The sequence below is a fragment of the Globicephala melas genome, chromosome 6 (assembly GCF_963455315.2).
Source record: "Globicephala melas chromosome 6, mGloMel1.2, whole genome shotgun sequence".
Classification (NCBI taxonomy): domain Eukaryota; kingdom Metazoa; phylum Chordata; class Mammalia; order Artiodactyla; family Delphinidae; genus Globicephala; species Globicephala melas.
In genome coordinates, this window is record NC_083319.1 from 56,954,506 (window position 1) to 56,977,354 (window position 22,849).

General features: G+C 42.7%; 1 pseudogene; it reads left to right on the forward strand.

Annotated features, from left to right (window-relative positions):
• The first annotated feature begins 10,927 nt into the window (after window positions 1-10,927).
• On the forward strand, window positions 10,928-11,349 carry LOC115863939 (anaphase-promoting complex subunit 16 pseudogene; annotated as a pseudogene).
• The last annotated feature ends 11,500 nt before the right edge of the window (window positions 11,350-22,849 follow it).

Below are 22,849 nucleotides of genomic sequence, written 5' to 3' on the forward strand. Positions count from 1 at the left end.
CCTAAACTAATCAGTTGAAGCCCTGACTAGAACACAAGATGGATCTCCACTGAGCAAGGGGGAATTACGCAGTAGACAGCCTTTGGACTTGAACTGCAACATTAGTTGTACCCTAATAGCCTTTGGACTTGAACTGCAGCACTGGCTCTTCTCTAAGCCTCCAGCCTGCAAGCCTGCTAGTGCAGATTTTGGACTCACCAGCCTCTGTAATTTCATGAACCAATTCCAAAGAGAAAGAGAGAAAGAGAGACTAATATATATATATATATGTGTGTGTATATATATATATATATATATATATTAGTGTGGTGTGTGTGTGTGTGTGTGTATACATTGAGAGAAAGAGAGAGTGTATGTATACTATTGATTCTGTTCCTCTAGAGAACTCTGACTAATATATCAATGAAAGAAAATATCCAGACTTTGGGTGGATTATTAGAACCTTGTCCTAAGATAATGCTAAACTCTGCAGATCCAAACCAAATAATTCTAGTCCACAAATCACAGTGGGGTGTTATGAAGATTAGAATATAAATGGAGATTTGGGATTTCTGGTTTCAGTTCCACTATGTAAAGAGCAAGGAAGTCGGGCTTCCCTGGTGGCGCAGTGGCTGAGAGTCAGCCTGCCGATGCAGGGGACACGGGTTCGTGCCCTGGTCTGGGAGGATCCCACATGCCGCGGAGCGGCTGTGCCCATGAGCCATGGCCGCTGAGCCTGCGCATCCGGAGTCTGTGCTCTGCAACGGGAGAGGCCACATCGGTGAGAGGCCCGCGTACCGCAAAAAAAAAAAAAAAAAAGAGCAAGGAAGTCATCACTCCTGTCCTTACAACAAGAAAAAGGTAAACAAATGAAAAATCAATAACTTTTGCACACATCTGAAAACTGACATTGCAGGGTAAAATGCCACCTTGAAATCTGATGAGACAGGCTCATACAAAGAATCACAGCCAAGATCTGATTACCTAGAGCAGAAGTCACTGGAGCCCGAAACAGGTAGGAACACGTAATGGTAATTATGATGAATTGCTGGATGCTGAGTGTGGACTAATTTAAAGGAGACTAATTTAAAACTCCTGGGAACTACAGTCTTAGTGAGGCTCTCACACTTTCTTGGGTTTTACCCCCAGAAGCCGTACCATAGTTAGGGTGAAGATCCAAGAAATATCTCCTCATAGCATTGGTAGGGGAAGAGAATGAGTAATCACTGTGAAATATGCCCAGAGTCTTCTTTATGACAAAGACGTACTCTGCAAAGGAAAGGACTTTACCAGAGCTTTATCCCAGCTGGAGAAGGGAATTCCTTCCACTCTATCCCCCTCCAGCCTTCTGGTCTTACATAATGAGGGAAAAAAAAAGTCACAAGTGTTTAGTGCTTCAAGGAAGTAGACTGGGAACTCTGCAACCAGGGAAAGAAGTATGGGGCAGGGGTGGGAGTGAGGGAGCTTTATCACTGGAGAAACACTTGGAAGTTCATAGTCTGAGACATAGGCCCACAAAAACACTAATATTTAATTAGAACATTAGGAAACACTTCCTTTCCTCCACAATATACCACCACATAAACAGGGCTACAATAAAAAGAACTAAACAGGCAATATTAAACACAGCCCAGCTCTAGCCAAATTAACATAGATCTCATATTAAAGCCCTATTTACCTCAGTTCCTAATACCCAATACAGCACATTGGGCTTTCAACAAAAATTACAAGCCATGCAAAAAGTCAAGAAAAACAGTTTGAAGAGACAAAAATCATCAGAACCAAACATGCATATGATACAGGTGTTGGAATGATTCTACAAGAAATTTCAAGTAACTATGTTAAAATAACATGTTAAAAGTTCTGATAGAGGGACTTCCCTGGTGGCGCAGTGGTTGTCTGCCTGCCAATGCAGGGGACACGGGTTCGAGCCCTGCTCTGGGAGGATCCCACATGCCGCGGGCTCACATGGGCCCGTGAGCCATAACTACTGAGCCTGTGCGTCTGGAGCCTGTGCTCCGCAACAAGAGAGGCCACGATAGTGAGAGGCTCACGCACCGCGATGCGATGAAGAGTAGCCCCCGCTCAATGCAACTAGAGAAAGCCCTCGCACAGAAACGAAGACCCAACACAGCCAAAAATAAATAAATAAATAAATTTATTTTTTAAAAAAAGTGAAGGATAGGGACTTCCCTGGAGATGCAGTGGTTAAGAATCCACCTGCCAAAATGGTACAGATGAACCAGTTTGCAGGGCAGAAATAGAGACACAGATGTAGAGAACAAACGTAAGGACACCAAGGGGGGAAAGTGGCAGGGGGTGGGGGTGGGATGGGATGAATTGGGAGATTGGGATTGACATGTATACATTAATATGTATAAAATGGATAACTAATAAGAACTTGCTGTATAAAAAATAAATAAAATAATTTTTTTTAAAAAAGCCAATGCAGGGGACACAGGTTCAATCCCTGGTCAGGGAACTTAGATCCCACATGCCACGGAGCAACTAAGCCCATGTACCACAACTACTGAAGCCCACACACCTAGAGCCTGTGCTCTGCAACAAGAGAAGCCACCACAATGAGAAGCCCACGCACCACAACAAAGAGTAGCCCCTGCTCGATGCCAACTAGGGAAAGCCTGCATGCAGCAACAAAGATCCAGTGCAGCCAAAAATAAATAAACAAAATAAATAAATAACTTTTTTTAAAATGTGAAGGATAGGACTTCCCTGGTGGCACAGTGAGTGGTTAAGTATCTGCCTGCCAATGCAGGGGACATGGGTTCAAGCCCTGGTTCGGGAAGATCCCACATGCCATGGAGCAACTAAGCCCATGCGCCACAGCTACTGAGCCCACGTGCTGCAACTACTGAAGCCCACGCACCTAGAGCCCATGCTCTGCACAAGAGAAGCCATCACAATGAGAAGCCCGCACACCACAATGAAGAGTAGCCCCCACTCTCGACAACTAGAGAAAGCCTGCACTCAGCAACACAGCCAAAAAAAAAAAAAAAAAAAAAAGTGAAGGATACTTTCTTAGACAAAAATTGAGGGAATTCATAGCAAGAAGACATTATCTATATTTTTGTTCTTTCCATTGTTTCTTCTTCCCTTCTAATGTTCCAAGAATGCTTCTTTTATCATTTTCTTTTTGTTTAGGGAACTTCCTTCAGTCTTTTTTTTTTAAAGGCTGGCATCTAATTCTCAGTTTTCTTTCATCTGAGAATGACTTGATTTCTCCTTCATTCCTGAAAGATATTTTCACAAGATATAATATTCTGAGTCAACAGTTCTTTTCTTTCAGCACTTGAAAAATGTGTGCCACTTCTTTCTGGCCTCCATGGTTCCTGATGAGAAATCATATCATTCAAATCTTTTACCCCCTATAGGTAAAATGTCATTTCTCTTTTGCTTCTTTCAGCACTTTTCTTTGTCTTTAGTATTCAGAAGTTTGACTATGATGTGTCTTGGCATGGATTTCTTCAGGTTTATCTTATTTGAGGTTTTCTCAGTGTCTTAGTCAGCTTGAGCTGCCACACTGAAATTCCATGAATGAGGTAGACACAACAGAAATTTATTTCTGGAGGCTGGAAAATCCAAGATCAAAGTGCCAGCCAATTCAGTTCTGGTGAAGGCTCTCTTTCTGGATTGCAGATGGATCCCTTCCTGCTGTGTCCTTACCTGGACTTTCTTTGGTGTGTGCACAAGGAGAACGAGAAAGAGAGAGAGAAAGAAAGAGAGAAAGCTCTTCCTCTTCTTATAAGGCCACCAATCCTAATGGATTAGGAACCCACCCTTATGACTTCATTTAACTTTAATTACCTCCTAAAAGCCCTCTCCCCAAATATAATCATATTGGGGTTAGGGCTTCAACATATGAATTTGGGGATGGGGAGCACAATTCAGTCCATAGTACTAAGCTTCTTAAATATGTAGGCTTGTATTTTTTGCCAAATTTGGGAAATTTCCTGACATTATTTCTTTCTGTGGCCCTTCCCTCTTTTTCTCTTCTCCTTCTGGGACTTCAATGACATGAATGTTAGATCTTTTGTTAGAGTCTCCTATGTCCCTGAGGCTCTGCTCATGTTTTTTTTTTTCCCCCGTTTTCTCTCTGTTGTTCAGACTGGGTAACTGTTATTTCTCTACCTTCAACTCCACTGATTCTTTCTTCTGTCTTTTCCATTCTGCTGTCAAGCCCAGCCATTGATTTATTATTTATTTATTCATTGGTATTTTTCAGTTCTAAAATTTCCATTTAGTTCCTCTTTATAGCTCTCATTCATGTTGAGGATTTTCCTTGTTCTTGATATGATGAGTAATTTTGCATTGTATCCAGGACATTTTGAATATTATGAGTCTCTGGTTCCTATTTAGGTCTTACATTTTAGAAGGCAGTCAAACTGTTTAGGTTCAAAATGCATGTCCTGGCCCACATTTGTGGGCTATGTTTCAAGTGTTAATTCATTTTCAAAGCCTTTGCATTGCTATTCTGGTCTGCCCTACTTGGGTGTGACCCAGAAGCCAAACTGAAACCTGGGCACTAGTCCACACATAGTTCAGTTTGCTGTGTTGATTACGGTCAACCTCGTGGATGGTCTGCTCAAAGGTATGTGCAGGACTTCATACACAGATTTAAAGAATCCTGCTTTCCAGTTCTCTCGTCTAATTCTCACCCAGTCACTAGTTGGGAAGGAGCAGCACGTTGCCTTTTTGCAGCTGTTCACTTAGTGTAGGGCAGCGACGGTCAAGAATGCACCCCCCCACAGTCTCTGTAGCGCCAGGTTAGGGGATAGCTGCGTCTGCTTGTGTTGGTGCAGGCTGGGCAATGTTGACAGGGCTCCATCCCACAGGCTTGGCCAGAAATAGTGACAATGGGGATGCATGTGGCTTTTTTCATGGTGTTTACCTGGAGTAGTATGGGTTTTGTCCTGAAGAGTCACTGTTTTCCCATTCCTTTGGCTAGTGGGAGCAGGATTCCCTTGCACTGAGGCCTGGATATACAGGAGGCAAAATATAAATCTCATGAAGCTCACTGCTGGGCCAGTTTTCAAGTCCCAAAGGGCCTGGCCAGGCCACCTTCTTTTCCCCAACCTTTCAGAGTCTTATGATAGGTGCTTTAAGTATTTCAACCAAGGATTTTAGTTATAATTAGGAGGAGAAATAAGTAAAAGTACATCTAACTCCATTTTTTTCCAGGAGCATAAGTCTGATTCATATCTCTTTCAACTCTTCTGCTTGATCTGTGCAGGACATGATTTTAGAGCTTGATAATGGATTATGAAAATGTATTCAGGTAGGGATTCCAATTGGATCTGCTTTTACTGATTACTGGAGCAGATTAACATAGTCACTTGCATCTGGTGTACTGCTATTAATCTGGGCAGACTATTTTTTCCCTATACCAATTAGTAAAGACCACCAGAAGCACTTTACTTCATCTGTCAGCAGAAGCAGTACACCTGCCTGTCTTCCCACAGGGCTGTGTCAGCTCCTCAACTTTGTGTCATGTTCTAATCTGCTAGGACTTTTTTTAAAAAATAAATTTATTTATTTTATTTATTTATTTTTGGCTGCATTGGGTCTTGGTTGCCCTGCGTGGGCTTTTTTCTAGTTGAGGCGTTCGGGGGGGCTACTCTTCATTGCAGTGCGCGGGCTTCTCATTGCAATGGCTTCTCTTGTTGCAGAGCACGGGCTCTAGGTGCATGGGCTTCCGTAGTTGTACCTCGAGAGCTCTAGAGTGCAGGCTCAGTAGTTGTGGCGCAGGGGCTTAGTTGCTCCGTTGCATGTGGGATCTTCCCAGACCAGGGCTCAAACCCATGTCCCCTACGTTGGCAGGTGGATTCTTAACCACTGCATCACCAGGGAAGTCCCTCCACTAGGACTGTGATTGTCTTGCTCTTCCACAGGACACAGTGTTTGAAGGACCTGGTGAGCAGCATGTAGCAAGTTTGCTTGATGCATTGGAAGACACATGCCACAAAATGGGAGATAAACCTCATGAAAATTCAGGAATCCACTACCTCAGTTAAGTTTCTAGGGCTCCAGTGGTCTTAGTCCTCTTGGGCTACCCACTTCAAAGTGAAAGAATTTTGTGCATGTTAAACACCCTATCACTAAGAAAGAGGCACGATGATAAGTGGGCCTTTTTGGATTTTGGAGGCAGCATGTGCCACATTTCTTATACTGCTCCAACTCATTTACCCATAAAGTTGACGGTTTTGAGTGGAGCCAAAGAAAAAGGAAAAACACGCTGGTCTAATACTTGGGACTCATGACCCAGTAAATCCAGTGGTGGTCTGTCTGTGGCACATAACGATGCTATATGGAGACTCTGGTAAGCACTAATGGGAGAATCATGGAGTAGACCCATAGGCTTTGAAGCAAAGCCATGCCTGATCATTGAGGGTATGATCTATTATGCCCACCATGAACTGGATGTTATCTGACACACCAATATTTAAAGCTGGGAATGCCCAGCAGCACTCCTTCGTCAAGTGGAATGGTAACCATTCCATCATCCAGGGGAAGATGGGCTAAAGCATGATATTTCATGATATCTTCATGATATTTGACACAAGCCAAAAGAAATTACTACAGAACTATGATATAATCCCACTTAAGGATTGCCCTGAAGGACCACAGGGAAGAGAAATCCTCCAAATGGGCAGAACTTGAAACAGTTCATTTGGAAAGAGAGATGTCTAGAAAAACAGATATCACTGACTCTGGGATAAGGGCTAATGGTTTGTGGATAACGGTTTTTGTTGCACAACTAGACCAGAGGATTAGTGATAAGGAGAGATGCATGTGGTTCTACCTCTCCGAATAGCACAGAATGAGAAGATGTTAGCATTCCATGTAAACATCCACCAAAGAGCACCAACTGCAGACAAGGCCTCCAATAATCAAGTGGACAAGACAACAGATTCTGTATATGAGCCAGGATCATTCCCCAACCACTCCAGCGCTTGCTCAATGAGCTCATGTTGAAAATGGCCACAGAATTAAATATGGGTTTAACAATATGGGATTAACAATATGGGATTATCCTCATTCCAGAGTTATTGGCTCTGTTGGTTTAGATAACTTAGTTCTAAAAAAAGGAATGTTTTTCCAAGAAATAAAAACAATGATCCCACTGAACTAGAAGTTAAGACTGCCACCTGGACATTTGGGGCTCTTCATGCCACTGAATCCACAAGCAAAGAAGGGGTAATTGATGCTAATTATAAATGGAAAATATGTTTATTGCTTCACATTAGGAATAAGGAATATATCTAGAATTCTGGGTATTTTCGGTTTTTTAATTAATTAATTAATTTATTTATTATTTGTTTGTTTTTGGCTACGTTGGGTCCTTGTTGCTGCACGCGGGTTTTCTCTAGTTGTGGTGAGTGGGGGCTACTCTTCATTGCGGTGCAAGGGCTTCTCATTGCGGTGGCTTCTCTTGTTGCAGAGCACAGGCTCTAGGTGTGCAGGCTTCAGTAGCTGTGGCTCGCGGGCTCAGTAGTTGTAGCTTGCGGGCTCTAGAGCACAGGCTCAGTAGTTGTGGTGCATGGGCTTAGTTGCTCTGTGGCATGTGAGATCTTCCCAGACCAGGGCTCGAACCCGTGTCCCCTGCCTTGGCAGGCGGATTCTTAACCACTGCGCCAAGAGGGAAATCCCAGAATTCTGGGTATTTTCTAAAGCACCTCTTAGTACTTCCATGTCCAGTGGCTAAAATATAATAAAAAACTATAACAACCCAACAGAAACAGGGCCAGTAAGAGCTCAGACCCTTCAGAAATGGAGATTTTGGTCATCTCACTACTGGTAGAGAACTGTGACCAGCCACGGTCACAGAAATAGAGAACAGGATATAGGTAGTGGATGAAGGAGGTTATAATACGTTATAGTCTGATGACCAGTTGCAGAAACAAGGTGAAGTTCCTATGTATGCTTTTCCATGCTTTGTTATGTATATACTTTATTTACCAACCTATGTTTTTCCTTTCCCCTTTCCGTATTATTCTATATAAAGAATTTGGTGGCAGTTAATGTTACAAATTAGTCCAGTATGTACAGATTATCAAAGGAGGATTATGACTAAATAAGAAATATCACTCAGAAATAGTATAGTGGCTGATGAGACTTTTGTTGTCCCCTTCCGAGAAAAGGTGGGCATGCTTTTCTTTGTATAAGGGGTAGTTGCATAAAATTAGAAGGAATTTTTGCTGTTGTTGTTTGCTGAACTATAGATAGAAAGCACTGTATGGCTGCTGAGAAGCCGAAGAGATAGACTGCTTTTTTTTCTTTTTTTTTGCGGTACGCGGGCCTCTCACCACCGTGGCCTCTCCCGTTGCGAAGCACAGGTTCCGGACGCGCAGGCTCAGCGGCCATGGCTTACGGGCCCAGCCGCTCCGCAGCATGTGGGGTCTTCCCGGACCTCAGCACGAACCCGCGTCCCCCGCATCGGCAGGCGGACTCTCAACCACTGCGCCATCAGGGAAGCCCCTTTTCTTTTCTTTTCTTTTTTAATCCAAGATGCATTCTCACTCCCTTCTAAGCTCTTCTCTATATCACAAATGCTGGAATCTTGGAACTGTATTTCTCAGACCCTGTTGTCTACAGGATCCTGGATGCCATTTACAGGCAGCACAAGATACACTCATGCAATATTTGTAAGGCAGAAGAGAGGTAGAAGCCATGTCTTTCTTCCTCTGGTGGAGTGGGCAGGTGTGTGGGATGAGGCAGATGTGGATTGCTGTAATGAGCACAGGCATTCCACTGTTAGTCACTCGCCTCTCTGCAACAAAGCAGCGATGTCAGCTGGTGGCTAGTTCCTGTGATTTCCTGACCTGTGTGGCAGCCACAACTTAGTGATTTGTAGGACCAGAGCAACAGTGCAAACCTGGAAGCCAGTGGCAGGTTCCCCTGACTTCCTCTCCTTTTTTTTTTAAATCTTTAGTCAATTCATTATTTTTTTAATATTAGTCAATTAATTTTTATTTTTATTTATTTTTGGCTGCATTGGGTCTTCATTGCTGTGCGTGGGCTTTCTCTAGTTGTGGCGAGCGGGTGCTACTCTTCATTGCAGTGCACAGTCTTCTCACTGTGGTGGCTTCTCTTTGCAGAGCACGGGCTCTAGGTGCGTGGGCTTCAGTAGTCGCAGCACGCGGGCCCTAGAGCATGGGAGCTTCAGTAGTTGAGCTGCATGGACTCAGCAGTTGTGGCGCACAGGCTGTAGGGTACGCAGGCTTCAGTAGTTGTGGCGCACAGGCTTAGTTGCTCTGCGGCATGTGGGATCTTCCCAGACCAGGGATTGAACCCGTGTCCCCTGCATTGGCAGGCAGATTCTTAACCACTGTGCCACCAGGTAAGTCTCCTTCTTCTTCAGTGTTATAAACACCTGATTCTTTTAAATTCTATTTTATTTTATTTTATTTATTTATTTATTTTGGCTGTGTTGGGTCTTTGTTGCTGCATGCAGGCTTTCTCTAGTGGCGAGCAGGGGCTACTCTTCGTTGCAGGGCACAGGTTTCTCACTGCGGTGGCTTCTCTTGTTGCAGAGCATGGGCTCTAGGTGTGCGGGCTGCAACAGTTGTGGCACTTGGGCTCAGTAGTTGTGGCTCGTGGGCTCTAGAGCGCAGGCTCAGTAGTTGTGGCACATGGGCTTAGTTGCTCTGCGGCATGTGGGATCTTCCCAGACCAGGGCTGGAACCTCTGTCCCCTGCATTGGCAGGCGGATTCTTAACCACTGCGCCACCAGGAAAGCCCAACGTAAACATTTGATTCTTTGCTTGAAAGGCCCAGAGTGATTTGTTTTCCTCCTTGAACACTGATGGATACGCTCTTGCAAGTTAAGCCAGCATACCTAAACTTCGTTACAACCATGATTTGGGGGAGTAATTCCTTGTGGCCGATAGTTTCTGCACAGGTTCCAATTCCTGTCTGCATGGTTGATTTGAACTGCCTGATGTCAAACAGCTCCTGACTGAGAGACTTTATGTTGAGATCTTACATATTTAGAAATCTAGAAGAAGGAAAGTAGCCGAAATCTAGAAGAAGGAAAGTAGCCAAACTTTACCATGGAGTTAAGTGACATGAGTGCCTTAGGAACATACAGTTTTCATTTGTCACTATCCCAACTCAGTAAAGACCGCCACATTCTTATGCCTAGAAGAAAACATCTAATGTTGATTCAAGTTAGTCCTCTTTTGTGCCTTGAACACAGCTTTAGATGATGTGTAAATATGATATATATGGAGCATTCCTATTAAACATATAAGTTCAGTCAAAAGAGTCAACACCACAAATGATTATCAAACAAATCTAGAAATAAGCAAGGAAGCCCACAATCAACATGTTTATTTAATATTATTTTGGAAACCACAGCCCTTGTATTAAAGCTTGAAACTTCATTAAGGTTTGGATAGGAGGAGTCAAATTTCATTACTTGTAAACTACTACAGTACTTATAAAAATCAAAATAATCAGTTGAAAGTAATTTGAACTAATAAGTGACATCTAATAAGAGTTTCAATACCTTTTCCTTTACATTAGCAGTGATCACTTAGAAAATACAATGAGAAAAAAATTGCATTCATAATAGCAAATGATAAAATAGTAGGGATAATCTTAACACTAAATATTCAAGATTTAAATTATAAAAACATAAAACTTTACTAAGACATTGAATAATATTTCAATAAATAATGAGACATACAACTATACTCCAATAAAAATTTTTTAAATTGAAAAAAAAGTAATGAGACATAAGACAATCCTGTGTGGAAAACCTAAATATAGTAAAAATGATCACTTCTACACAAAATAACATATAGGTTTAACTGAAGTCTAATGAAAATCCAATAGTAATTTTTGGCACTTTACCAATAGGTCTAAATTTTATCTGCAATAATAAATAAGAATTGTTAGGGAGCAGGCCGCAGCCCTCGTAGCAGTAAACGCAGCCACTCCGGTTGGCCTTGGGGGCGGGGCTGTAGAGGAACTTGTCAAAGCCGCAGAGTGAAGTGAGAAATCTACTAGAGAGGAAATGGCTGCCTCTTCATCATCCTCCTCAGCCGGTGGGGTCAGTGGAAGTTCTGCCACTGGATCTGGTTTCAGTGGCTCAGACGTTGCCCCCCCACTGAAAGCCCTTTTCACCTACCCCAAAGGAGCTGGAGAGATGTTAGAAGGTGGCTCTGAGAGATTCCTCTGTGAATCCGTTTTCAGCTATCAAGTGGCATCTACGCTTAAACAGGTGAAACATGATCAGTAAGTTGCTCGGATGGAAAAACTAGCTGTTCTGGTAGAAGAACTGGAGGCAGATAGTGGCAATTTAAACCCATCCAGCAGCTGCTGGGGTTCACCCCCTCTTCAAGTTGACCTTGCCTGGATGGTCACCTCTGGGGCACAGCAAGTGCAGGTCCAGTGAGGAACTTTTCTTACAGCTTACATAGCCATCCAGAGAGTCACAGCTCCATCACTGGATTGTTAATTCACATCCATACTTGGTTTCTCTGTATCTATCCACAAGCAACAAATACTTAAATGTGTGATCTTACAGGGAAATTTTTTGTTTATTTGTTTGAAAAAGTACTGAGAATCAGGGCTTCCCTGGTGGCGCAGTGGTTGAGGGTCCGCCTGCCGATGCAGGGGACACGGGTTCGTGCCCCGGTCCGGGAAGATCCCACATGCCGCGGTAGCGGCTGCGCCCGTGAGCCATGGTCGCTGAGCCTGCGCGTCCGGAGCCTGTTGCTCCGCAGCGGGAGAGGCCACAGCAGTGAGAGGCCCGCGTACCACAAAAAAATAAATAAATAAATAAATAAAATTTAAAAGTACTGAGAATCAGATTTAGGCAATTGGCATCACAGAACCAGGAGGTTCGGGTTTAAGAGAGATTTATAAAACGTCACAAGCCAGGACACATGCCAGAATTGGCCAACGCAATGGCATCCCTCCTGTCAATTCATGCAGTTCCTAGAACCTCACCAGTCAAGTCCAAGGTCAAGATCTGGAGTTATAAAATACAGCATTTCTGACCTAAAACCGTTCTTTTTGCAGATGAATGTGATTTCAACTCAGGACCTGTCCAAATTAGGAATTTTTTAATGTTTGGGATTTTTTTTCTATTTTTAGACATCTAATTCTATAGATTCTATCTTTTTCTAACCTCCTGTAGGCATGCCAAATTCTGGCAAAAAGAATTGCTTTTTGAATGTTGAAGTTCTGGTAAAACTAAAGCAGTGAGCAAAATCCTTTTAAACACAGAACTCCTGAGTTCATTTTGTTGGTGGGCTCAGGCAATTCTGTAGCAAATAAATCCTTTGAAAGAGCTGCAAACTGGTTTCTTTATCCTTTCAAAGCCTCAGGGATTTGGGATAGGGGAAAGAGGGCAAATTACTTTTTATAAGAAGGGAATCTAAAAACCATTTCTCCCAAGCAAATGGAAGATTTGCTTTCTCTCAGGGATATTTGTCTTTTTAGAAGTATATGAATTTATCATCAATATCTGAGTAGGTTTTTTACCATGAAAAGGAAAAACCTGCAAAGCTAAGAGGTGTCTTTTGTTGCTCCTCATGGGACCACAGGGTCCACACTGCACAGTTAGGAGAATCATTTACTAAATTGTATGCAAATTTTGCCTCAGGAAAAAAAAAAAAGAAGAATTGTTAGGACTTTTTTTTTTTCACCATAAAGAATAATGAGGATAGAACTTTAAAAATTACAACAATGTGATATACACAAGAATTCTGATTCAGTACTGGCTCAAAACACTAGCTATAAAAAAGCAAGACTAGATATTACATGGCATTAAGGAATTTTTGTTAATTATCTTAGGTGTGATAATGGTTGTGTAGGAAGTGTTCTTAGGAGGTGTGTATGAAGTATTTAGGAAGAGAGATTATGATGTCTGCAACTTACTTTGAAGTGGTAAAGAAATTTAAAAGATAGTCTCATAAAGAAAATATGGCAATGATTGTTGAATCAAGGCAATGATACATATAATTCATATATATATAATTCTTTTCTTTTTCTTTTTTTTTTTGGAAACTTGTAATAATAAAGTAGAAAAAAAAAAAAAGCAGTGAAACACTAACCTAAGACACAACAGTCAGATGAATGGACCAAAATCTCAAGGTATATCCTAGTATATATAAAAACTTGATACATAAAAAAAGAAGAAGAATTTGGAAAAATGCTCAAGGTAGAGTTTCACTTCACATCAAACTAAATTCCAGATTAAAAAAAAAAATACAGCTAAAAACACACAAAAAAGAATACAGAGATGCATACTCTGGTCGGGAAAAGGCCTTGTATGTGTTAAAATAATGAACAAAAGTAAATAGATATGTAATATTAATAGCTACTTGAGATTCTAATATATAATTCATTTAGCCATTTTCCTATCTGTAGATACACATCTCTCCCCCAGATCCTTCAGCTCCAGCTTTCTCGCTCTGCACTTGTTGTTCTCTCTGCCTGGAATATTCTTCCCCTGAGTTTATTCAGCTTAAATATCACATCATTGAAGAGACCTGTCCTTGCCACATAATCTGAAATGGCCCTAAAATAAGTCACTCTATATTCTTCTTGCTTTACTGTTCTTCATCACATTTATATGTTTACTTGCCGTGATCTTATATGTTTATTTGTTTTCCAACTTTCTCCCTTACTAGACCATAAGTTCCATGAGGTCAAGAATAATTGCCTTTTCACTGTTGTATCCCTAGTGCTTAGAATTAGCCTAGTGCCTGGCTCCTAGTATGCACTCAAAATAATTATTATATTATATTATATTATATTATACAAATTCTGGTAATTAATCTAAAGAGAAAAAACAGGTGCTCTAAGAGATATAACAAGGGCAACCTAATTTCGATAGAGAATTCATGGAAGGTTTTGCTGAGGAAGTGATATTTAAAGTGATATCTGAATATCAAATCAGATGACAAGTAGAGGAAAAGGCATTTTCCAGGCAGAGAGAACAACATGGGCAAAGGTTTAAAAACAGGAAAGAACAGCCATAAATAAGCAGCTAAAAGACTGACATGCCTGGAGCATAGTGAGGGTGGGGGGAAAGAGTAGGCAAAATGGTATAGAACTTTAAAAGTTGATATATACACAAATGATTTTTTTTTTTTTTTTTTTTTTTTGGTATGCGGGCCTCTCACTGTTGTAGCCTCTCCCGTTGCGGTGCACACGCTCCAGACGCGCTGGCTCAGCGGCCATGGCTCACGGGCCCAGCCGTTCCGCGGCATGTGGGATCTTCCCGGACCGGGGCACGAACCCGTGTTCCCTGCATCGGCAGGCGGACTCTCAACCACTGCGCCACCAGGGATGCCCTACATAAATGATTTATTCAAGTCCTTTGGTGTATAGAAGCTACGGAGGTCAAGGAATGGACTGTTAGTTTGTTTCAGTAGAAACAAGGCTAGAATATAAGTCTTCTGGTCCTAACTCCAAGATCCTCTCTATTGGAGGAGGCTGCTTCATCATTAAACTAGCATGTCAAGTCTTGTAAATAGAAAAGATCCTTTAATTACTGCAGTGAGTAGCTGAAGTTCCTTCCTGACCCACTCTCCCTGCTTCTGGTAAGAACACAATGGTTTTCTTTGGGAAAGCGTTTCCCCCACATCGTCAGGCCATGTATTTGGATGGGCTGACTCCACTCCAGGGCCACAGGTATGGGCATGGGAGACAGGCCTTGCAAACAACAGTAGTAAATCCCCCTGGCCACATTCATTAGTTTCCATTATCATGTTAGCTTATCAAGCTAAGCTAAGTGAATCCACCCAGAGCTCTGAGAATTGGGGTTGCACATCAGATAGGATTAGATTCAATGTATATAACAACCTCCCCAAAAGTGGTTTAATCACACAGAAATGGACAAATAAAAAGAAATATCCAGTTCAAATCACATCATTTGAGAACCTGGACCCAGATATATCTGAAAGCAAGGTCCCTTTAAACTGTGTGCCAAAAACCTCCCTCACTAAAAATGCTTCTTATAAAAAAACTCAGTATTTCATGATCCTTTAGTATCTTCCAAACTAAATTCCATGGTAGTGCTTAGACTTGAAGGGTCTATATTAACAGGAATTCAGCACTTACACTATGGAGACAACATAGTTTAGTAGTCAAATACATAAGCTTTGAAGTCTTGTTGCCCAAATTCAAATCCTGCCTTCACTGCTCACTAGTTTGGTGACCTTGGATGAATTTAAACCCCAGAGTCTTCAGCTATAAAGCAGAGATGCAAATAGTACCAGCTCACACAGTTACAGTGAGAAGTGAATGAGATATTTCAGGTAGAGCAGTTGATGAAACAAATTTCTATAATACGAGTGATATATTCTAAGAAATGCAGAAGTGATTTTATTCAGCAGTGCTTTGTATGACTGGGCTATGGGAAAGGGCTGGGGAGAAAGAAATTTGTCTCTTTTGAGCACTTCTGTGTCCACAACCACTTTGTGACTAGGAGAAGGAAACCTTCTTGAAAGACGTGTAATCCCCACAAAAATGGGCCCTTGTCAGTCTGGGCAGGGAGAGACAGGAACAGGAGCCCAGATCATGGTCACCTGGTAGATAAATCTGAGAGCATCCACGTAGAAACAGAAAAGGAGTACGCTGCTTGGGTTTGAGGGGCTTAGAGAGAAGCATCTGGGGAAATGCTTTAAAATGTTTCTTTCCCTCCTCTCATCCACTGCATTATACTTTTTCTCTCAAATCCATAGAAATCATAAAGCAGAATAAACGCAGAGCAGCATCTTAAACATGCCTGGCACAGAGCTTGGCACAGGATCAGCATTCAGGAAACATCCTTCAAGCCCTAAGGATGCTTACATCTACAAATATCATGTATTTGCATCATGTTCAGGATTCGCTCTGCAACCAGAGCTAAATGACACCCGGGTTTAGCATCTAATATCTTGTTTCAAAGGAAACTGGCAGGGATTAGTTGCATTACTTCAAGGATTCACTACCCCAAAATATCTGCCTTTTGCAGTACAGAGACCTTATTATTTAGGATTAGATTAGGGCACAAGGGACAGAAAAGCTGAAATAACAGTGGCATATTTCTTCTCATCTAAACAAGGTCTAGATGTTGGCACTGTAAATGCTGGCGTTGTGGTAATAGGCTTAATGCTATGCTGTGAAACCACAGGCTCTTTTACTTAAGACAGGATTAAGACATATATTCAATATATTCTAGATTCCCAGTAAGAGAGCCAAGAAGGTCTGGCTCCCAGGTGATGCTCTGTGGGACACACACACACACACCGGTGATGCTTTGTTTTCCAAGAGACGCAGAATTGTCAAAGGATTTAGATGCAAGGTAAGTACCTGAATTTTGTTTCCTGGCTGACTAAGGGTGGGGTGGGGAAGCAGAGAACAGAGGAACACCAGTGGCCCCTGTCCAAAAATATCTCTTCCCACTATACACCAACTAGAGATACATCTCTGTAAACGAGTTTCTCCTTTAAAAGCAATTACTGTCATGCCAAGCCTCATTAACAACTCAGTGTGAATTCCTTTAAACAGACAATCCACTCAGCTCTCACCTGAAGTCCTGCAAGTGTCCATTGGTGATTTTTCTGGATGAATTGCTGAATCCCTCTTTCTCATTATTACACAAGCCAGAACATTATTTGGGAACTTTATTTTTAATAATAAAAAATAGCTATATAACAATGAACTTTTATGTTTGTATCAAGTAACTAACTTTATTTATTGTTTTTTTTTTTTTTTTTTTTTTTGCCGTACGCGGGCCTCTCACTATTGTGGCCTCTCCCATTGTGGAGCACAGACTCCAGACGCGCAGGCTCAGCGGCCATGGCTCACGGGCCTAGCCACTCCACAGCATGTGGGATCTTCCCGGACCGGGGCACGAACCCGTGTCCCCTGCATCGGCAGGCGGACTCTCAACCACTGCGCCACCAGGGAAACCCTGTTCATTGTATTTTATGTCTGCCTTTATAATAATGGAAATCTTTCTATGACATGCTTTTCCTAAGTTACAGCGAACTTCTTTCCTTGTCTCTTGGGTCTGATGTGAGGCCAGTCCATTTCACAGTCAATACCCCTAAGTAAACCATGGGAGAGGAGCAACAAAGAGGGTGGAGAATTCTTGGTTCTCATCAGTTTGTGACTCATGTACCTACACGCTGCTGCTACACCATTCCCCATCCCTCCTCTTCCTGGGAAGAACAGGTAGGGCAGGATGATGTTTCTGCTAGTAGGACTCTTTTTTTTTTTTTTAATTGAGATAAAGTTCACATAACATAAAATTAACCATTTTAAAGTGAACAATTCAGTGCATTTAGTACATTCAAAATGTGTACAAACCCCACTACCATCTAGACCCAAAACATTTTTATCACTCCAAAAGGAGAATCCATACCCATGAAGCAGTTACTTCTCCTTCCCACCTCCCCCCAGACTTTGGTAACCACCAACATGCTTTCTGTGCCTGTGGGACTCTGCTTGATCACTTCCTCCCTACAGAATCCATGGGGATGTGCAGGTGGTAAGGTCGTCTCTATGGCCTTAGAGAGAGACGAGGATGTAAAACACCCTGAGAACATGGCTGAAGTGTAGAACTCCCTGGGGGAAATTATTCTGTTTCTTCAATAAGAAAATATAGGTGAGGGCTTCCCTGGTGGCACAGTGGTTAAGAATCCACCTGCCAATTCAGGGGACATGGGTTCAAGCCCTGGTCCAGGAAGATCCCACATCCCGCAGAGCAACTAAGCCCGTGCGCCACAACTACCGAGCCAGAGCTCTAGGGCCCATGAGCCACAACTACTGAGCCCACGAGCCACAACTACTGAAGCCCACGTGCCTACAGACTGTGCTCCACAACAAGAGAAGCCACCGCAGTGACAAGACTGCACGCCCTAACAAAGAGTAGCCCCTGCTTGCGGCAACTAGAGAAAGCCCGCACGCAGCAACGAAGACCCAATGCAGCCAAAAATAAATAAATAAAATAAATAAATTTATTTTTAAAAAAAGAAAATATAGGTGAAACAACCTAAGTGTCCATCAACAGATGAATGGATAAAGAAAATGTGGTGTACATATCCAATAGAATATTATTCAGCCATAAAAAAAAGAAGCAAATCCTTCCATTTGCAGCAACACGGATAGACCCTGAGGGCATTATGCTAAGTGAAATAAGTCAAACAGAGAAAGACAAATACCATATGATCTCACTGATAAGGAGAATCTTAAAAAAACTGGACTCATAGATACAGAGAATAGATTGGTGGTTGCCAGAGGTGGGGGTAGGAGAGTGGGAGAAATGGGTAAAGGTGGTCAAAAGATACAAACTTCCAGTTATAAGACAAATAAGTCTTAGGGATGTAATGTAAGGCATGGTGACGATTGTCAACAATATTGTGTTGTATATTTGAAAATTTCTAAGAAAGTAGATCTTAAAAGTTCTCATCATAAGAAAAAAAATTTGTAATCATGTGTGGTGATGGTTGTTAACTAAATTTATTGTGGTGATCATTTCACAGTATATACATATACCAAATCATTATGTTGTACACCTAAAATTCATATGTTATATGTCAATTATATCTAAACTTTAAAAAAAAAAGAAAATATAGGAATTGGATTAAGAAATTGATTCGTCATATATTTAAAGCCTTACCTAATAGATGAGTCAGCAGACTTCTCCTTGAATCTTATTAGTCAGACCCGGTCTCGTGGCCACTCCTGTATACTGGGAAGGCTCAGCTTTTCCAGCCTCTGTGTTTGTAGAAAAGCCAGGAGAAGTGAGTTGGAACACTCTTACAGTCAAAGAAGTACCTATGGTTATATTTAAATACTAATAATCCAGTCATTTAAAAAGGAGACATTGACCCCATAATAAATTAAATATATATAATTAAGCCTAATATTAATGTAGGGGAATTATGATGGAAAAATGCACTCCTGAAAATATTTTAAAACTTTAAAACAAAAATAGTACTTGATATTATTAAAATATAATGAAGACCCTTCCTATGAATAGGTAAGGGACAAGAGAAAAAGAATAAAAGGTCACTCCCAAGTTTTGAGTCTAGGAAATGAGAGGATGTTGGCAGACATAATGGAAACGGGGCTGTCCAGGAGGAAAGCGAGTTCAGGGTGTAGGAAGTTGACTTTGCCTCCAAAATGGTGAGTTTGATGTTGGGGGGAAGGGGTACTCAGGAAAAGGACACAGCAGGTCAGTAATAATGTAAGATCAGAGGTCAGGTCTAGGGATCTGGGCCTGAGAACCACCTACTTCCAGGGGGAGGTCAGGTTGGGGGGATATACGTCATGTCCAAGTAAGCTCTCTGGGAAGGGGTTTGACAAAAGTGATCAGAACAAACCTTGAGGGTCACCCATATTTGAGGAGAGAAAGCAAAGACCCTTCAGGAAGCAAGGAAAAGTGTTGAGAAAGAGGGAGGAGACACGGGTTGGCCTAGAGTCTTGGAGACCAGAGAGGAGAAAATGTCATACAAGGTGGGGGCACCGTGCCCAGGTGCCCCAGGGAGGTCAGGGGAAAGAGAAACAGGAAAAGATTCACTGGAGTTTGCAGAGGAAAGCCCTGTGACCTCTGAGAGGCAATTACCCCAGGTCTAGAGCCTGTCTATGCAGGGCTGAAGTTGAGAGTGATGTGGGAAGGGATGCAGCAGATTCCAATCATCTGCTTGAGATGTCTGGTGATAAAAGGGAGGAAAATCCCATGGTGGCTTGAGGAAACAGTGAACAGAGAAAGTTTTAAAAGTAGGCTGACGTTGACCCTTGTGGCACTGGATGACACATTTACATGGGTTTTCCTGGCCAGTGCTGACCTCAGTGGTGTAATCCAGCACTCTCTGGTCAGAGTTTTACACCAACAGGTATCACAGAGTCAATTCCAAAGTTCACTTGGTGGCCAGCTTGTGAAAAGGGCAAATAAACCATAGGTCGGGTTTCCCCCCCACCCCCTCAAATCCTATTCTCTCTACAAAAAATGACCTCTGAAATAGCACATAGAACCTCCTCTACCCATTTTGGAAAGGAAATGCAATGGATATAGAGACACTGTATCAGAAAATGAACAGCTCATCCATGCATCTGGAGAAGTTGGAGCACATACAAATACAGTCCTCAAAAAAAAAAAAAAAAAAGGAGTAGAGGGGAGATGATAACCCCTAATTAATTTGTCAGACTGGGATTGGCTGGTGGTGGTGGTGGTGATGCTTCCTGAGGAGGGACTTGGAGAGCCTGTTAGATGGGAAGGGTCATGGGTCAGTTCACAGTTCAGGGGGAAGCATAAGAATGCGAGTGTGGAGCCTTCAGGAGATTGGAATCTGAGAGGTTCAGCTGTTTAGCAATAGCCACTGTGGGGTGGGAAGAGGATCTTTCACCACCAGCAGCCAGAGCTTGGCCTCAAGAAATTTTTTTTTTTTTTTTTTAATGCTATTAGTAGGCAGAAGTTCTAGCAAGCAGTAACTCCAAAGAAAGGTCCAGTCGCTTAAATTTGAGGTTAAACTCCAATACTGTAAGGAATCGGTGAGGCCCTAGAGACACTGGGGGAATAGAAAATCTACTTAGAACTTAAGATAATTTGGGCGACACGGTCACTGAATGATATAGAGTGCCGGTTACTAAAATCCAGCTAAAATCCCAGTTACAGTTTCCTTTCTGAAGGAAATAAGGTCCAGGTGGATTCCCACCCATCCCCACCCCAGGCTAAGCAGAAAACTAACCTCCTATGTATTTCCCCAGTTTAGAGACCAGATTAGTGGATTACTCTAGAGTTTGGGGTAGGTCAAGGCCTACAGCAGGGAATGAAGTGAGAGGGACTTGGGGCCAAAACCAGGTCAATCATTGCCAAAGCTCTGTGACAAGCTCAGCCTTGGGCATTGACTCCTGGAGTGTTTTCCGATACCATCAAGCAAATCTCCAGTTCTCAGGGGACACCAACTGAACGTCCTACAATTTAACTCAAGTCTGACACTATCTACGTGAAGATAGCATCATATCCCACAGGTTAAGGGCTCAGTTCTACAAGACTGCCCCCACTTCAGATGCCTTTTGCAAGTCCAGGTTGTCACCTGTGCTTCTGAATGACCAGCTGTAAGTTGAAGGTTCCCATGACCACCTCCTCGAGTTCAATTAATTTGCTAGAGAGGCTCACAGAACTCAAGAGAAATACTTCCTATGTTTACCAGTTTATTATAAAGGATATTATAAAAGATACAGATGAACACCCAGATGAAAAGGTACGTAGGGCGAGGTCCAGAAGGGCCCTGAGCACAAGAGCTTCTGTCCCTGTCGAACTGCGGTGCACCATCCTCCCTGCACATGAGTGCGTTCACCAACACAGAAGCTCATCAAATACTGTAGTTCAAGAATTTTCATACAGCTTAATCTATAGTGTCCCTCTGCCTTCCCTTCCCGGAGGTCAGCGGGTGGGGTTGACATTTTCAGCCCTCTAATCACTTGTTCTGGTGACTAGCCCTATCCTGAGGCTATCTAGGGACTCCACCTGAAGTCAGCATCAACTCTGGTATGCATAACTTTTAAAAGACACTCCTGTCACTCTTGAACTTCCAAGGATTTTAGGAGCTTTGTGCCAGGAACTGAGGACAAAGACCAAATATATTTCTTTCTATACCACAACTCCTCACATGGCTTCAGAGTGGGCCATGCCACTGTGGCATTCTGACTCCTCAACGTCTCACTGAGAATCCTTGGAGATCCCTAGTGTCTGACTCTGTCCTCACCCCAGGGTTAGGATTCTACTCCAGTTATACGAAATGGGTCCCAAGGGCAGATGACGGGTTGGGGGAGAACTGGGCATGGCCTGCATTCTCTCTCCCTCAGCTCTGGAGAGCAATAAGCAGACCCTAAGAGATACTAACTCATGTCTCCAAAGGTCGCTTCCCCCAAGGTCTTCCCTCTGCAGAAACACCATGAGTATTAGCCTCTGACCTGAAGGATGGCCAGGAGCCTGCACACTACAGATCATATCTTCCCTTTTTAATTAACATTTCCACTTCAGTGCAGCCTGATTTCATTCACTCCTCAGCAGGGTCCTGCTCCTGTAACATTTTCACTGCCAATTACTTCATGACTCCCTTATTCAGGGCATACAGGCTTCCTTTTAACCACCCACTTTCCTCTATCTCCTCTGTGTTAATCAACCCAGCATGAAAGCAGACTGTTCAAGGGTCAGGGAAGCCCAAGGTCAGGAGGAGTTAGGCATTAGTCAAAGGCTGAAGACCTTCCAGACAAGTCAGAGGCAGAGACCAGGTGCCTTTAGGGGCTTCAGCAGCCTGAGGGTGGGCTCCCATATTTCCCGAAGCACACAGAGACTGAGAAAGCCCTCAGCACAGTGTTGCTGACAACCTGAGCACTTCCTTCTTCAGAATCCGGGCTCTAATGCTGGGATTCTCACTTTTCTCCTACCATGTTTCATCAAAGGTGGGTGTGTCTGACTGAAGTCTGTGCTTTAACCACTCTGAATGTGCAAGAAAATATAAAGGGAGTGGCCCACATGTCCCCTGCCATGCTCTAGGATCTGCCAATTTAACAGGGGTTTGGAGGGGAGGACCTGAGGCAGGGACCCAATATAAGTGGCATCTGCACATTCATCTTACAGGCCAGTGCTTAGCATAAAGGTGGCTTTAGAATGAAAAAGTGAGTGTTGAAGTGAAAAAATCAAAACTATTCAGGTGTGGGGGACCAGAACTTGATGTCCCTCACCAATCTGAGTTCTGTGGATAAGATCAAAATGTGGAAGGCAACAGGGAAAATACAACAGGGGCTGAACTAGAGCAGAGGTGCTCGGTCAAATGGAGGACTCTCCTAAATGACCTACTTCACAGGTAACTTCCATCCTGGGGCAGATTTCTAA